This window comes from Microtus pennsylvanicus, chromosome 8 (genome assembly GCF_037038515.1).
Source record: "Microtus pennsylvanicus isolate mMicPen1 chromosome 8, mMicPen1.hap1, whole genome shotgun sequence".
Classification (NCBI taxonomy): Eukaryota; Metazoa; Chordata; class Mammalia; order Rodentia; family Cricetidae; genus Microtus; species Microtus pennsylvanicus.
The window spans coordinates 69,784,388-69,801,454 of NC_134586.1; positions in this window are offsets into that span (position 1 = coordinate 69,784,388).

Here is a 17,067-nt window from a genome sequence, read left to right on the forward strand (position 1 = left end):
CATGAGTTTGGTTCCTAGTACCCAGAACTGGTGGCTCACATCCACTTGTAACTCCAATTCCAGAGGATCTGACAGAATCTTCCAAATTCTGAAGGTACCTGTACTCGTGAGCACATGCCAGTACACATATACACATAAAAATAATAGAAAGAAATCTTAAAATGTAGATAAAGCAGACAACAAAATGGATTCACAGAAACCAGATTTTGTGTGTTGAAAGATAATGACATAAGAATAATAGTGGAGACTCAGACAATGGGGGGAACTTTTCTGGAAAGTAACTCACAACTCAGCTCAAACATGTTTTTTAAAAAAAAGGCTCTAAATAGGCATTTCTAAGAAAAGAGCATGTACTGTGTACATGTGAAGACATTTAATATCATCGATCATTAGGTAAGTACAAATTTACCAGCTATGATTTAGAATGAGCATAGTGAAAACATAGAAAGGTGTGGAGATGATAGAAAACTGAAGTCCCTGCGTACTCCTGGTGGGAAGTGAAAGTGAGGCAGTCACTCTGGGGAACAACATGACAGTTCCTGCAAATGACAAGAAGAGCAGTGACATATCAGTCTGAAACCCAGATTTCATATGTGTGTGTAAGCATTTGTGTGTGAAAGAGAGTAGGAAATTCAAGAGGAATTTACACATCCATGTTCACATCAGCATTGTTCAGATTTCATATGTGTGTGTAAGCATTTGTGTGTGCCTCCGTGTGTGAAAGAGAGTAGGAAATTCAAGAGGAATTTACACATCTATGTTCTCATCAGCATTGTTCAGATTTCATATGTGTGTGTAAGCATTTGTGTGTGCCTCCGTGTGTGAAAGAGAGTAGGAAATTCAAGAGGAATTTACACATCCGTGTTCACATCAGCATTGTTCACAAATGCTTAAGATGTGGATGTAATACAAGGGGTTATGAATGCATTAGCAATGTATGATTTTACTCTGGCAAGGGACTATTACTCAGCTTAAAAAGGGGAGAGTCTCTGACATGTTTGGGCTTTGATGCTACTATATTATACAAAGTATGGCAGCTCCCAAATTATTTCAACTATGTTACTTGTCTAAATTAAAGCAACTCATGGAAGCACAGACCAGAATTGTGTTGTTGGAATCACAAGGAAAGTATTGATATTCCAGAAAGTTTGAGTTTTGATTTGGAAGATGAGAAAGTTCAGAATCTGTTGTATGTTTATCATGTATATAAAAATTAAGTGTCTCTCACTGAAGACTTAAGAGCGTAGATCTCATGTTCTAACAAATTGAAGAACATGTGTGGAATGTGAAACAAGCAGGGGGGCCTGTTGCTTGTTTGGGTTTTTGTCCTGCCCTTTACCCCACAACTGTTTAGCCCCAATGAAAATCACACATAGGTCTCTATGTTATAAAGCTGATTGGCCCATTAGCTCTAGCCTCTCACTGGCTAACTCTCACATCTTGATTAACCCATTTTTTAAATCTATGTTAGCCATGTGGTTCAGTACCTTTTTTCAGTGGGGCAGCTCATATCCTGCTGCTTCGGTGGTCTGGGCGGGAGTAGGAGGAATCAACTTCTTCCTTCCCAGAATTTTCCTGTTCTCATTACTTCATTTCGACTTCCTGTCTAGTTTTCCCACCTATATTTCCTGCCTGGCCAATCAGCGTTTATTTATAACAAGATTGACAGTACAGACAATTCTCCCGGCCCAGGAATATGCATTCCTGTCTGTGCAATTGTCCTTTTGAGAGGCAGCCCATGAAATGGGCATGGACTGAGATACACCGACTTGCTACTCACTGGTTTGTTTGCTCTCGTGACTGTGAGAGTGTTGCCTGCTGCACAGTTCTGCTGCTTTTATTTTATAAGTAAAGTATTTACTCTATGAATGTCTCTTTTGAGCATTATTTATGATTCTAATTAATTAATTTAATTCATATTATTGTCAAGTGGAATAATTATGGTAAAATAGTAGTCAGATTGAGTATGGATGAAAGAAGCTAATATGGGCTGACAGTGACTTACTTTGGTAGATTTGGCAGCAGTCTAAAATTTCAAAGACTAAATTTATCTACTTAATTTTGATTGATAAGCAAAAATTCTGATATACAGTTTTAATAATGATGAATGATACAATTGATTTCTCATTTTAGATATGGTATCTTTTGATATTTTCTTGTTCTCATAATAAATTAATAATAAGCACCATATTTTGATAAAATGGTCTTATAATTTGCATGCATACTGATAGAGCCATCTTGAGACATACTATAATATAGAGTTATATCTGTCTATTCTTTGATGTATAAAATTACAAAAAATATTTTTCTAGTATTTCAGATAATATATTACTGAATTAAATGGGTTTTTACTGAAAACTATATAAAATATATTCTGATAAGTGATTCAGCAATTTAAAGTATGTGAAAATATATTCAAATTAGAAGAAACAAATTGTCTTAATATAATGACTTTAAATCATTAATACAGATTACATTTTATTAACCATGTTAAATCTTAAATTCAGTATGAAGCAGCAAAAAAAAATGAAATCTTAAAAGCATGTAGAGTAAAATCAATATGTACCCTTAAAATTATCTTTTAGAACTAGCCAGTGGCCCATTAAGGTACCAGAGAAAATATTTTCAAGTAAAGCTTCTATAAATTTGCAGAATTAATTACTGACAAATGACTATAATGTGGTGCTCTTGTAATTCTGAGATATCCTAGCAAAGTTGTAACTTTGTAAAGAAGAAAATATCTTTATGAGAATAAATAATAAAACTATTTGAATGTCAACAAATCTACCATGAGGAAAATTCATAAATCATTTTAATCTGGAGTCTGTTGCAGCAAGATAGATAGGCTAATGTCATTCTGATGGAGACCTCAGTGTTCAGTTTGATACAGCCTTGTTAGTGCATTAGACTGGCACATTATTTTAATAACAGAAAATGAATGCCTTAATGTGTGGATATAGCTTTAAAGACTGTGTGAAGGAAAAACCATAGGAGGCTCTCCTTAGAAATTTTCTACAATCTACAATATGATCAGTAAAGGTGTTTGTTTCTCTTATTTTACCCTAAAGGGTGATCACTAACCAAATTAAGCTCTGTGGGCAAGGACTGTGTGGTTATAAAATATGGCGTCAGGGTAGGGGGACAACTGATCTTCACACAAGTAATATTCTTATTGAATCTTTGGTAGTTTAAATGTTATGTTTTCTTTTTCTGGCAGCCAAATCTCTTTAATTCTCAGTATCCCAAGTGCATTATAAGGTTCAATGGTATTTAAAGTTCTTTGTTTCATTTTATGGCTGAAAGGTGTGATTTTTTTCTTTTTATTGCATGGTATTGATGGAGAACATGTCATTATGATTAATTTGATGTAAAACTATCATCACATCAATCATATTGGCAAATGGAGTTATTAGTAAAATTTAAGTCACAACTACAAGACACTCTCTGGTCTTCTTTACTTTTAGAAACTCTCTATCAAACAGTTTAAAGCCTGCTTCTTTCGGATCATTGATTCATTTCAAATATAGTCTGAATATATGGATTTGAACGTGACCATGTAGTTTTCTGAGCCCTGTTTCCTCTGTACTTTATTGTGAATAGCTCTAGCGATGAGGCAGTTACTGCAGTGACTCTTTAAATAGGATTCTGCCTACACAGGAATTTCTTCTTTTTAAAATATTTGGTACCTACCTCTACTCTCTTTTGAAAATTGTCATGCCAGTAAGCCCTGGCTGGCCTGAAATTCCATGTGTAGAGCAAGCTGGCCTCACCACTATAGAGATCATTCTGCCTCTGGCTTCTGAGTGCTGGGATTAAGGCATGTGCTACCACATGTCACTTTTTATCCTTTAAAAATAATATCTGCATTTATTCTGTGAAGTTTTCCTACATGCATTCAATATACTTTGATCACATCTATCTCACACTACTTCCTTCCAGCTCCCTTGGGGAACACTAAACAGATTTTCCTCCCACTTCGTGCCATGTCCTTTTCTGTTTTATCAAAAAATTAACAGCCCATTAAATGTAATTACTTCTCATATAAGCCTGGATGAAGGTCTATCAATGAAACTCTACTATTTTGAGTTATTTACTTCCTATTTTAACAAGTCTACCTGCAGGATGGAATGTTATAAACCTGAAGGAAGATGCAACATGATGCCTCAATCTAGCTATGTAGAAGAAACTTTAACTGCTGACCCACCTGCCTCTATCTCCCCACCAGTGCTACACCACATCTGGAATGTGAGAGTGCTATTGTTAATTAATGGTTGTGGGGCAAGCAAACACTTTAGTAGTTGAGCTTTGTGTCTACCCCATAGATCACTCTTGGAAAATAATTTGATTTCTTAGTCTATTTTCACATCTATAAAATCCATGGCCCTTGGATTTATCAATTGTACAGTGATAAGCATCACCAGTGACATAGAATATTAATTCCTCGCCTGTTCTCTTGAGGTTCTGTATAAAATCTTCAGCAGGAGGGAAGTACATGTGCTTGCACTTTTCCTTATTTATATCTTCACACAAATTAAGAACTCATTCATGCATCTCAAAATTTCACGACTACATTGTTTTAGCCTTCATATTATCTTAAGACCAGCCAAAGTCCCCAGTCATCAAGGTATAATTGACAGTGCAATTTGCTTTTGTAGATTATTAAATCATTAATGTTATTTGGTTCTCTCTTTCCTAATCTCTAAACATGCATCTCTGGTGTTAATCTTTGAACTCCTAAGTATTGTTTTATAAAAGTTTCGCTAATTTCTGAATAGCACTTAATAATTATATAATCATCACTTTACATCAAAAATATATTTTGTATGTGAGAGTGTTTACCCAGTAATCATATACATGATTTCAAAGGGTTGTGGTTCAGAGATAGAGAGATGACTTTCAGTTAGTAAAGGCTTGCCATGAAAACATGAAGATCCTGAGAGTCCACATTAGAAGCTAGGTATGGAAGGGTATGCTAGTAACCTCAGCCTTACTGAGAAACTGAAGCAAGTAGATTCCTGAAGCTCAGTGGACATCTATCCAAGTACAACTGTTGAATTTCAGCTTCAGTGAGAGACCCTGCCTCAAAACATAAAGGAGAAAAGCCATGTGAGGCAGAAAAGACACAAGATCTCCACCACTTCATGGGCCCGTGTATGTATACAACTTCATTCACTCATGAACACATCACATACATACACACTGTATACACACACAAATCAAGGCTCACAGGATAAAAACAATCTATACATTTTAAAACAGCATCGGAACTGACAATAGTATTGGGAGAAATATCTTCAATTCTTTGCAATGTAGTCCATACAAAGAAATCTTTCCTATTTTATTAAATTTCTGGGATAAATGTGAGATAGTTTCTACATTAATATTCCATGTAGTGTATTGGGCTAAATTTCATTAACCTGAAAGTCTCTATTGGGTAGAACTCAACTGAACTTTTAGGTTAAAATCAAATCAATCTGAATGAAATCAACTGCAGAGTTTGATCTGACCTTGATGTCAAGGAAGATTTTTCCAATTTGGCTGAATAACTATGCTTTCAAAAGCCAAATTCATTTCCAAGCCTTACTTTTTATTTTCAGTCTTTTAACTTCATTTCCCTCAAGTCAAAATTAATCGAACATAGAAGTGTTTTAATTCTATTAATTTGATAATTTTAGCTGACATGTTGTGTTTCAAAATTCCTAGTCTAATCTTTTCAGATCTCAAACATTGGAAAGCTACTTGGAGGAAAACAGAAAACTAGAAAATACTATTATTTACTGAAAGGAGTGAAATGCATTTAGATAGAATGTTGCTTCTTCCAATATGGCTATACAAAAGTGAAGAAATAAGTAAATTTAGCAGTCAAAATGAAATCCACAATTCTGCCCTACTTAGCAAAGTTGCTTTTTCTTTTCCCTTAGATTATATCTTCAAAGGTAAAGATTAGAAAAAGAAGGCATCAAAAATAAAATGAATTAAGTAAGACTCTTTCTTCTTATAACAAGTATAACTAATCTATCAAACCAGATTACATCATAAGTCTCTGAGGAATTCTGACATTTAGAATTCCAGGATTCTATTACTAAAGCTCAGACACACATTAAGGTAATAGAAACTCAATATTGTCATAATACTTATTTGTTAATAGTGGTTTATTTTATGAAATCTCAAGGCATATTTCCATAGTTCCATCTTTACTAAAGGAATTCATGTTAAGTTTTTTTTCTGACTTTTCTTATGTCTTTAAAACACAAAATTGACTCTCTAATAAAATTGATATATATCAAATTAATTCTCAGAATATTTTTTCTTTTATACTAAGGCTATTTATCTACTACACTTGGTGATTCTGGTTAAGGATAACTTTAAGGATCCCAGATATCAATTTGCGAACCTTCAAACACTGCTCTCATGTATCTTCTGGTTGTTACAGTATACTAGGGCAAATCAATGACATTATTGTCCCCACTTATATTTGAAGAAGCTAGCATGAGATAGAGATACCAATTTTAAAGTTATACATATTATAAGGAGGCAGCATATTGTTCACATTTTTTTATTCGGTGTGCTCCTTTTCACTATTATCTGTTTATGCAGCTGTCTGTAGCATAAAAATTAGTTGATAATTAAATTATCTTATTTTCATTGCAAATTATCTTATTTCATTAATAATATATTATCAATATTCTAATATTACCATAATGCCAGTACATTAATCTGTTCCCTAGTAAAGCTCTAGATATAACTTGAAAAAGAAGAACAACAGTATTCATATTCCTCAGTTCCTATATATATACTAACAAGTAGTCCATTCTATCACTATAGTGTATAACCAGTGTCTCCTAGAATAATACTTTTAAATTTTCTATGCTTCTGTTTTGTTTACTCAGGTTTTGAAAGCAGGAATGGTCTTCACAACTTACGACTTTTATTCTTTAGTAACCAAATTATCTTTTACACTGAATGTTTTTGGAAATGTTTAATAGTTCTTTTTTTAAACTCTTTCTCTTTTTATAATTTTGTGCCTTTCTAATGCCTTTCTCTTTTTCTCCACTTAGGTGTATCCTTTTGTGTCCTTAGGATTTAAGTACATCCTTTACTGTTGTATTAGTTAGGGTTTCTATTGCTGTGTAGAGACACCTAGACCATGAAAACTCTAATTAAGGAAAACCTTTAGTTGATATGGTTGCTTACAATTTCAGAGGTTCTGTTCATTATCAACATGACAGAGAGCATGGGGGTAGGAAGTCAGATGTGATGCTGAGTCCATCTTGATCAGAAGACAACACAAAGTAGACTGTAACAATGGGAGAAACTTAAACATAGGAGACCTCAAAGCCCACCCCCACAGTGAGACACTTCCTCCAACAAATCCACACCACTCCAACAAGGCCCCATTTCCCAGTTGTCCTCTCTTCTTTGGGGGCCATTTTCTTTAAACTACCATATCTGTTCTTAGAAAGTGTTCTTATTCACTTCACTAGTTCTGATTAGCAACACGAACAAGTATTACTGTAGCAAAAATCTTCTTCTTAGTCTACTCCATTCATTTGGGATTCCATTAAGATAGGGTTCTTTATGTGTCTAAACAGGGCATTATTGATTAGTACAGTTTCATTCACTGTAGAACTGTGATTTTCCCAGGACAACAAAATTAAAACCTATCACATCAATTTTTTTTAAATGTAAGCAACATTACAGTTTCTTGTTTTGATATTATTTCCACTTCTGGCATCCACAGCTACAGCATGAGTCCTAGAAACACGTCATTCAGAAAAGATAGAACAATGCTAACCTGATACCAGGAGTTCTATATAAATCTGTCCATGGAGGGAAGCACTTTATACTGGTACTCTCCTCTTTCTTCTCATCTTCAAACATTTTCCAAAACGTGGAGTGCATTTCCTAGTGGGAATTTTCTTCTAAACATCTCTTATACTGAGTGTGAACAAACTCCCATGAAGCAATTCAAGTCAAGCACTCATGTTTTAATACGCCTTCATGTTCATCTCAGTTTTCTCCCAACTTAATCTAATGATGCAATCATTCTCAGTAATGACTTGGTTTTTCATCTTTTTATACTATTCTGCACATTTGTATCCTCTTATTTTTGCACATATGTATATATGATATTTCTCTAGGATATATTATTTTCTAGAAAAGTCATAGCTAGCAATTCAGCAGATTTGATATTTACATATCAAGCAGGACATTTCTGGCTGATTTGGAAGCATATTTAGCAGACATATGCTTCTTCTTCCTCTGGGCAGCAATACAGACTCCTTTAGTATGCATATTCTAATTTTAATAGTCTTTAAAGTTTTTTTTATGTTCTATTCTCACTTTAAACCTTCAAGGGTAAAACGGAATGGGTCATTATACTTACTCTAGTTTTATAAAGTAATATTTAGAGAAGTTACTGGATGGGCTCAAAATAATCCTACTAATCAAAAAGGATGGTCATTAAAACTTAAGTCTGTTTTTGATGTTTCTATTTAGAATGGTACCATTTCTACATCCAATCTCCTGGAAACCTCTACCACTAGAAACCAATGCCAGAATATCATAAAAGTACATAAGTGCTTTCTTGTGAGAGGTCTGTGGCCAAGATGCTACCGTGAGGAATAGCAAAGTAATAATGGGTGGCCGTTACAGAGATAACAGTAGAGCAGAGGCAGATAAATAAAGGAAGAACTAAGAAGACTTGGGAAGGCAAGATGCCCCCAATCCTGAAATCTAGATTGAGTTTCTCATGGGCTGATAGTCAGACACAACAGAAAATGTCAAAACTGTCTAAATGCAAAATATACTACTTTTCAAGAGATATCACAGATAAGGTTGTTAAAAAATCTCCATATGTCAAGCGTTGCTAACTTTTACACTTAACCCCCTTAGATCGTCTTCTCTACCAGCACAACAGAAGATTAACCTCACAAACTGGGTTACATTTTCTTTTGCACATGGAAAGTTATTTAAGAAAAAGAAAAGTAAATTAGCTCAAATGTTTGAACTTAAAACTTAAAGGGTACCTTAAACTGCCCTTCCCTTGTAATAAGACTGATGATTGCCTTAATTGTCATCATAGAACCTTCATTCAGTAACTGAGCGAAGCAGATGCATCTAAGCACTGGGCTAAACTCATGACTGGAGTTCAGTCATAGAGAGGGAGGAGTGATAATATAAGCAAAGGGGGCCAAGACCATAATGGGGAAACCCACAGAAACAGATGACCTGAGCAGGTAGGATCTCATTGACTCTGGACTGACAGTTGGGGAACCTGTATAAGACCAAACTAAGCCCTCCGAATGTGAGTGACAGTTGTGTGGCTTGGGCAGTTCATGGGGCTGTTAGAAGTGAGATCAGTATTTATTTCTAGTGTATTAACTGGCTCTTTGGAGCCCATTCCCTATGGAGGGATTCCTTGCTCAGCCTAGATACAGGGGAGGGCATCAAGTGATGTGGCTGACTTTGTTGACTCTTCATGGGAGGTCGCACCCTCTCTGAGGAGTGGATGGGTGGGGGAAAAGTGGGGGGAACAGGAGGACAAGAGGGAGAGAGAACTGAGATTGATCTGTAAAATAAGATTGTTTAAAAATATTCAAACACTTCATCTTTGAAACTGGTTATATTTCTTAGCAATGTAGCTTCAAACATTCAAATACAAATCATCAGGCACATGCACACATGAACATCTACCTACCCACCAACCATAAAATGTAATAAACCATTTTAAAGTACTTTCAAAGTATTGTAGACTCAATAAGCTTTGCTAAGTTGTAAGACGCAAATTACTACTATCCATGGATGTGTATCAGATGCTCCCATATTCAAGGGATGTAACTCAAAAACACTTTTCGATACATGATAGACATACAAAATCTGTACATTTGATGCATACCATTTTATGTAGAGATATATACAATTGCAAAATTCCAGGTTACAGCTTAATAATGATCATCCCTTCCCCTGGTCTCCTATTGCCTTGATGATCCATCTTAGCAGGGATGACAGTACCTTTTTTCTCTTTATGCAGGAAAAGTAAACCTTGTGGCATAAGGTAGAAGCGTTTTAGGTGACAGATAAAATGCCATTAGAGAAATAATCTCTCATTTCAAATAAGAGAAACAAGTTTTATGTCATTTATATTATTTACCATGACTGGTAACTTACTATTTGTTCTCATTCTACCTGACCTAGTTTATTCAATTCTTAAGATTTAATATGTTTTTATTTATGTTAAGTAGGGTACATATGTGGCAGTGTCGTCTGAGGTCAGAAAAGCACAGTGGACCCCCTGAAGATGGAGTTGTGAGCCCGGTACCATGAGTATTGGGTTGTGCATTTGGGTTTTCTAAAAGAACAGGAAGCACTCTTAACTGCGTAGCCCTCTCTCCGCATTGCTCTGCTCAATTAATGTGCATGTCTTATACACAAAGGTAGAAGACTTTCAATGTCTGGTCCAGAAATTGACATATCAATGAAAAACATGTTAGTATAAAACAAGCAAGTCAGTTACTTATTTTAAAAGGAGTTTCCACTTGTAGCCTTCCCTGGAGTTCTAAATATAAATGCTTCCTCTGATGCCATTTCTAAGCTATCAACACAATTGAAGTCACAGCGTTGGGAGGCATTGCACAGTCTGTTTTTGCAGGCTACTGCAAGTCAGCTCCTGAACCTCACTAATACTGCCAAATTATCCTGGGTTTAAGATCATATACATGTAGTAAAGTATGTTTGTCACTGGAAAGAACAGTAACTAACATCTTGGTGCAAGAAAACCTTGTAGCATTTACTTATATTGTGATAAAGATGGTATAGCAGTTTTACAGCAATTGAGAATCAACATTTCATTGCGAAGCACACCCTCCCCTCCTGAATTGTTAGTTCATGTGTCTATCAGTTTACAATTTCTATGTGCATTGTCCCTGATATATTTTATTTGGTGACATTTCACTGATCACAAGTAATAACTTACCTTCAGCTCCTATGTGGGACTACAAAGCTTTTCTTGTTCGTATAGTAATTTTCTCTAGTCCATTACAAAAACAAATTATAGGCTGAACTCAATCTCTTTGAGTCTTACTTTTGATTAGAGGGACTTAAATAAAAGTGTAAACTTTGGAAAGTATCATTGAGTGAAACTATAAGAGCATTCTTCTTACAATGAGATTAATAAGATATTATTAAAAATTAAACTTCCCATAAAGGAAGGTGAGATTCAGAAAGAACCCTGGGATAAATAATTGCACTCCTGCAATCTGTAGTTATAATTCCTGTTCTAGTTGTTTCAATATCTATATTTTTTTAACTGTAAGCAGAATAATTCCTTCTCTTTTATTTACTAAATCAGCTAAGTAAATTGTGGCTGTGAACATACTTAGTCCCATTTCTTCGATAAAATGAGCGCCATATATATATATATATATATATATATATATATATATATATATATATATAATTTTATTTTGTCTTGTTTTAAAGTTTCTCACTATTTAGGATTAAATTCATCAGTTTTTTTTCAAAGTTTGGAAATAGGTTAATATTATTATTTGCTAACTACAAGATTAGATATACACAATGTCGTGAATGAAGAAAGAATGTCATATAGACTTGAGAGAGAAGGTGGCTCTATTGGTCATGCTGCACACCACACATCTTGGGATGATACACAGTTACAATGGTGCCTTAAGTTCAATGGCTGTTGTAGAATAGGACTAGACAGAAACTCACACCTGGGCAGTTTAGAAGTTTATTCTCTCTCTCTCTCTCTCCCTCTCTCTCTCTCTGTCTCTCTCTGTCTCTCTCTGTCTCTGTCTCTCTCTCTCTCTCTCTCTCTCTCTCTCTCTCTCTCTCTCTCTCTCTCTCTCGTGTGTGTGTGTCTGTCTCCATCCTGTTTTTTATATGTGATGCTCTTGTGTATGGACATGTAGAGTAAATATTCATATGTATGAGTACAGTCCTCCAAGTTCTACCATGCTCAACCTCAGATGTCAGTCTTTTTGCCTTCCACTTCATTTGGAACAGGGTTACTTGTTCACCGCAAACTTCCAGGGATTCTTCTGCCCATCTTTTATCTCAGAGACATACTACCGCATTTAGCTGTTGTATGGGCTCTAGGACACAGAAAAGAGGTCCTCCTAACTGTGTAAATGTGGCTACCCATTTGATTAATCTCCTTAGCTCATGATCTTTTTTAGACTATATGTGATCTTTCCTAATTGTGGCCTAATAAGGTCCCTTCTACATTAGCATGTCTATTATTAAATATCATTCTTATTGAGACTTCTTGAGTGTAGCTTCTGAACATCCAGGAGACATATTATCACAGAAAACTTTGTTCCACTGGCCCTTATAATCTGTCCACCCACCCTTCTCTAATTTTTCCTGAGCCTTATTTTTAGCAGCTGGAGTATACAATTCTTACACCTGTGCAAAGCAGTGCACTAAGAGGAATAATACTTGGCCCTCCACAACATGGAATTAAAATCTACATTTTCCTGTTTGACCTTCCTTTGATTTTCATGTTTTTCTCAATGTCTTTCATTTATCAAATAAATATTGCTTTGTTTTATAGGGACATTTACAATTTTTCTTTCTTCTACACTACTTCTCTATCTAGAAAATTCTCTGTGTTACACAGCATATTACAACAAACAATCCTCTGAACCTTGCTCAGCCCCTACTCAGTTTGTGATCCTGTCTCAACAGAATAAACTGGAGACTGATAGAACAGGATACCCAGTATCAACCCCCCTACTCTGTACATGCAAGGGCACCCTCACACACAGTCTGAATACATGACATACAAACACACATTTTAATACTGAGTCCTATGACTTTCGTCCAAAAGTATTATTCTATATATTGATTGATGTACTATAACTTAAAAGAGAGCCCAACTACTCATTCTTCTTTTAAATGTGGTTAGTAGGTTTGTGGTTGTTCTTTTTATTATGATTATTTTATATATTCATAAAAATGTTCTAGAATTCACTTTCACAACATTATAATTTTTTGAAATAAGGAATTGGAAGGTGCTCTTCATGTTTATTTTTTTAAACAGGTGCCACATAGCTCTAGCTGGTCTTGAAATTTCTCTGTAGGGAAAGCTGCTTTTGGTTACTGAATCCTCCTGCCTCTGTTCCCAAGCACCAGGTTACATGTGTGTACCATCACGTTTAGCTAAGGAAACTGATTTTTGGTAAGCAACACTGATTTCTTACAGAAATATTTGTTTACTACTATCATATGAAATCAGTGAATTTCTCCCTCTCTTGTTTACTCTTATAGATAAAATAATTATGTTTTGCTTTATTTTCTTGAAAATTGCATCCATTTATATATATATATATAAACAAATTATATATATATATATATATATATATTATCATTAAAACCAGAGATTTTATGTTCAAACTGTAATCTACTAAATTCTATCATAAGCCTCTCTTTGTTTAGGAATAAATATGACCATAAACATTAAAATTTGCTTTAGAGTGTTAGTTTTATTGAAGATTATCCTATCGCCATCATGGTTTGGTGTTGAAACTGTGTAATTCTCCCAGCTGGAGAGATGACTTGGGATTAAGAAGAATGGAGTTTGGTTCCCTGCACCCATGTCCAGAGGTTCACAGCCTCTTGCCCCCCATTTGTTCTTCATGCATTCTAATGCACACTTCTTTCCGCCAGTGTTCTAGAAAGCATTCAGCATTCAGTCTTTCATGTAGACTAATGTGCCTGTTGGGAACTTTATTACCTGAACTTTGTCATATTGTCCGCAGCTCTCCAAGGCAGATCCGGACAAATTCTCCATGAAAATCAATCACATTTTGGGGTACAAAGCACTGATTTCTCGACTGATGCAAGCCATAATATTCAGAAAACTGTCATCTGCAAAGATTCTATTTCCCATCTTATTTATTTAAACGGGGTGGTTATGTTACTATTTTATTAGGTCCTCAGAACAAATGTGGGTTTGCATAGCTATCTTGAACCCACAACATTCTTAAAGCTCATTTTATTGTTTTTACTTGTTATCCTGGTGGATAAAACCATTGACCTTTTGTATCATACATTTCAAACGAATTCTCCTTTTTTTCCAGTCCTGTATAGTTAACTTTAAAAAGCCAGATCAAAATGTTTTATATATAATCCTGTTGGATTATGTTTCATGACCCTCTTGTTAACCTTTTAAAGTGCTTTGGACTCCACTTTGTCATCTGCAATATCGCAGCTCCCTCCCGCCAGCATGCCATCTGCAAGCCCATATGGTGCTTTAACTTCTACAGTATGACCCGAAAGAGATCGCTGCAGCACTGTCAGCCTGAATTCCAGCTCAGACACCCAACCTGAGCTCCTTCTCCAGGTACAGAAGCAAACGATTTTCTAACCACTTTTTCTATTTGTTGCCATGATACAACTACATTTATTTATTTCAAGGGAAAACTAATAAAACCTTTCAAGTATTAAATGGTTGTTATTTTAAATGTAGCGTTTATTATTTAAGAACATAAGAATATGTATTCAGGATACTGGGGTGACAACAGCAGGGGCACTGTGATTTGCACTGTCACGTTGGAACCTCAGCCATAGAGCCATAGAGCAGGATAAGGCTGACTTAATAGCTCATGACTCTACAATTTCTTGTTCTTTCAGATGATGCATTCTCACACTGACTTAAAAGATTATCATATCTTAACAATTTTTTATTATCCTTATATCCTACATGAAACTTTAGGAAAAATCTCACAATATATCTTAGGTTTTTGTGTTTGTTTTTCCCCCAGCAAAAACGGTGCTTGCTACAAGCAAAGCACAATAAAATATTTGGGTTTTAGTACTACAGTTGTTTAACTTTGCAAATGTATTGATGACCTTTGAAATTTTCTTTTTTGCTCTTGGGATGAAAACAATTTACTGTTAAATTCCAGGTATATCATCTGCACCCAGACAATGAGAACAAGATAACCCAAAGCAGAGCCCCTAGGTTTTTCCATAAATTTAAGGTCTATCACGTGGTCATCTACATATATAAAAGAGATGGGAAAATATTTTGTTATGATATTTGAATCATATTTTCTTTGTGTCTCATCTTAATTCTAATAATGATTACATCATTATTATTTCATTTTTATCTGTCATTGATACTATTAATAAATATGCAAACATTTTAAATTTAATCAGTTTATGTTTTATTCTGTTTCCTTTATTCACATAATACACATGTTAATCAATCAACTTCCCAATATATATATGTAGTCAAGCTTTCAAACAATTGACAGGGACTTGACGGATATCATTAAAAATATATTACATATCCTTAGCATTTTGGGCTGTCCCGAGTATCTGCATTTATCACAATTCATTTTAAAGAGGCCTCTTGGATTGTGACTGAGAATAATTTTTGTCTGAGAATAAAACATATATTTCAAAAGCAGTTTAATGCTATGCAAAATTAGAAACCAAAAACTTTCAAATTTGGGCTTATAAACCTCAATGCATGACAAAGATTTTTTTTAACCAGGTTTATACAATCAGATATGGACTCCCTCCTGTGGAGGTTTTAAACTAAATCTGTCATCAATTGGATCCACATTACAAACATAATGCCATTGCAAAGACAAATGTGACATGGCAGGGTGGTTCTGTTGTTCTTAACTTCTATAGTTGGGTAAGATTTTCTACCTCAGCTGCTTGCACAAGACCTTCAGGTAACTGGAAAATTAACCATCAGAGAGGAAGATTCCAATTCATTTGTGCTTCCTATTTTCTTTTTTTTTTAACTTTCTTTTTATTTTATTGAGAAAAAAAAAATTCCGCCTCCTCCCAGCCTCCCACTCCCCCCCCCACTCCTCTCCCCGTCCCCCCACTCTTCTTCCTCTCCCCCCACTCCTCTCCCCCTCCCTCTCAAGTCTGAAGAGCAGTCAGGGTTCCCTGCCCTGTGGAAAGTCCAAAGTCCTCCCCCCTCCATCCTGGTCTAGGAAGGTGAACATCCAAACTGGCTAGGCTCCCACACAGCCAGAACATGAAGTAGGATCAAAACCCAGTGCCATTGTCCTTGGCTTCTCAGCAGCCCTCATTGTCAGCCATATTCAGAGAGTCCGGTTTTATCCCCTGCTTTTTCAGTCTCAGTCCACCTGGCCTTGGTGAGCTCCCAATAGATCAGCCCCACTGTCTCCGTGGGTGGGTGCACCCCTCTTGGTCCTGACTTCCTTGCTCATCTTCTCCCTCCTTCTGTTCCTCATTGGGACTTTGGGAGCTCAGTCCAGTACTCCAGTGTGGGTCTCTGTCTCTATCTCCATCCATCGCCAGATGAAGGTTCTATGGTGATATGCAAAATATTCATCAGTATGGCTATAGGATAGGATCATTTCAGGTTCCCTATCTTCAGCTGCCCCATGAACTAACTTGGGATCTCACCTTGGACACCTGGAAGCCCCTCTAGGTCCAAGTCTCTTCTCAACCCTAAGATGGCTCCCTTAATTAAGATATGTGCTTCCCTGCTCCCCTATCCAACCTTCCTTTATCCCAATCATCCCATTGCCCCAAGTTCTCCCCATCCTACTCTTCTCACTTTTCTCTCCCCATCTCCCCTTACCCCCCTACCCCCCAACCTAAATGCTAATTAACCCAATTAAAAAAATGGGGCACTGATCTGAACAGAGAATTCTCAACAGAAGAAGTTCATATGGCCAAAAGACACTTAAGGTCATGCTCAACCTCCTTAGTGATCAGGGAAATGCAAATCAAAACAACTTTGAGATATCATCTTACACCTGTCAGAATGGCTAAAATAAAAAAAAAAACACAAATGGTAGCCTTTGCTGGAGAGGTTGTGGAGGAAGGGATTCCCTCATCCATTGCTGGAGGGAATGCAAACTTGTGCAACCACTTTGAAAAGCAGTGTTTCGGTTTCTCAGGAAATTCGGGATCAACCTACCCCTGGACCCAGCAATACCACTCTTGGTAATATACCCAAGAGAGGCCTTATCATACAACAAAAGTATATGCTCTACGATGTTCGTAGCAGCATTGTTTGTAATAGCCAGAACCTGGAAACAACCTAGA